This window comes from Suncus etruscus, chromosome 7 (genome assembly GCF_024139225.1).
Source record: "Suncus etruscus isolate mSunEtr1 chromosome 7, mSunEtr1.pri.cur, whole genome shotgun sequence".
NCBI classification, from domain to species: Eukaryota; Metazoa; Chordata; class Mammalia; order Eulipotyphla; family Soricidae; genus Suncus; species Suncus etruscus.
Window position 1 is genome coordinate 128,119,219 of NC_064854.1, and position 2,049 is coordinate 128,121,267.

The 2,049-nt window shown below is 33.9% G+C and overlaps 1 non-coding gene across 1 annotated transcript; it reads right to left on the minus strand.

The window, feature by feature from the left end:
* Positions 1 to 279: 279 nt before the first annotated feature.
* On the minus strand, positions 280 to 387 carry LOC126015150 (U6 spliceosomal RNA). Its single transcript, XR_007498043.1, has one exon. It is a non-coding gene; the product is annotated as a U6 spliceosomal RNA (small nuclear RNA).
* Positions 388 to 2,049: the final 1,662 nt, after the last annotated feature.

A 2,049-nucleotide genomic window follows, 5' to 3' on the forward strand; every position in this document is an offset into this window, starting at 1 on the left:
CATTTATTGCTAGCCTTTCCTTTTTGTACACTCTGCCTGGTGTCTGGTATACTAGTCTATGGATGATGAGCTATGATTCCAATAAGATTATTGGAAGATTATTTCTAAGCCAGCAATCAATTAATGTTTTTAAGAAGTCATTAATCAATAAATGTTTCACAGAAAGCTAAACAATAAATAAATTAGTGGTTTATTTTATGTGAAGCAAAGATATCATTGAGGGGAAAATAAGTGTGAAAGTTTATATTTTATTGCCACAAAAATGCATTACCTTTTTTTAAAAATATGGAATGTTTCACAAATTTGCGTGTCATCCTTGCGCAAGGGGCCATGCTAATTTTCTCTGTATTGTTCCAATTTTAGTATATGTGCTGCCTAAGCGAGCACTGCATTACCTTTAAAGAGAATATAAACAAACCATTCATTGCTGTGCCTTATTATCAGCTTATTTTTTCAGTCTCCTATATCCATGTGTCATCACCTGAAAGGAATAATAGAAAATTAGTGGACGAGGCCGTAGTGATGGCACAAGCGGTAGGGCATTTGCCTTGCACGTGCTGACCTAGGACAGATTGTGGTTCGATCTCCAGCATTCTATATGGTTCCCTAAGCCAGGAGCGATTTCTGAGCATATAGCCAGGAGTAATTCCTGAGCATCCGTGGGTGTGGCAAGAAAGAAAATGAAAGAAAGAAAGAAAGGAAAGAGAAAGGAAGGAAGGAAGGAAGGAAGGAAGGAAGGAAGGAAGGAAGGAAGGAAGGAAGGAAGGAAGGAAGGAAGGAAGGAAGGAAGGAAGGAAGGAAGGAAGGAAGGAAGAAGAAGGAAGAAGAAGAAAGAAAGAAAGAAAGAAAGAAAGAAAGAAAGAAAGAAAGAAAGAAAGAAAGAAAGAAAGAAAGAAAGAAAGAAAGAAAGAAAGAAAGAAAGAAAGAAAGAAAGAAAGAAGAAAGAAAAGAAAGAAAGAAAGAAAGAAAAAAAGAAGAAAGAAAGAAAGAAGAAAGAAAGAAAGAAAGAAGAAAGAAAAAGAGAAAATCAGTGGATGATAATACATTTATAAAACTTAAAATTTGAAATCTATTTGGGTAGAGTTGGGAGCTATTGACTCATAAAAATTTATCTGAGTTTTTATTTATCAGAAAAACAAAGACTCCTCCTCTCTCTGCCTCGTTTATAACTATCCATTTTCTCCTCATTTGCAATTATCTTAATAATACCCCACCACAAAGTAACTTCTTCCCATTACCTCATTGCAGGGATTCTAGAGGCAGCATTCTTCTTAGATCACCTTTTTTCCGTGAAAGTCAGAGGACCAGAGCTAGTCTCACCTCCTTCATATCTTGCCTATAATAAACTCTATTCTACAGCCTTAAAACAGGTTTCAGAGCTCAACAATAAAAGCTAATTTTTCAAAATAATGGCAAGTCTGAATAGACTAATATGGTTGTGGACATTGATCCAAATATCTCTTCTGCTATGCTTCCCTTCCTTCTAGCCCTTGGCAACTGCTCACTTCTCCAACTTCCCATTTTTCCTCGCAATTATTGTCTCCTAATAATTTCCCAAAGTTTTCAATTGGTCAAAATTAGTTTATTTAGTACTAACACAAGTTGCTTCAAGGAGGACTATTCTTTTAGTACTCTAATTTCATATATATTGAGTTGATTTCAATCACAGTGCAAGAGTTTTAGATAAATAGCCAATCTTTAACTTGTCCATAACTTAAAAACAAGTAGACAAACAAAATCTTACTGATGGTCAGTAAAATTGTGACTTTTGAAGAAATACTCTTTTTATTTCTATTTGAATATTAATGGGGTCTTTTTCTTTTCAAACACATTAAAACTGATGAAAGTAGAACAGCCTATATTTTCTCATCTCTGATTATCTTTCTTTCTTTCTTTCTTTCTTTCTTTCTTTCTTTCTTTCTTTCTTTCTTTCTTTCTTTCTTTCTTTCTTTCTTTCTTTCTTCTTTCTTTCTTTCTTTCTCTTTCTTTCTTTCTTTCTTTCTTCTTTCTTTCTTTCTCTTTCTTTCTTTCTTCCTTCTTTCTCCTTTC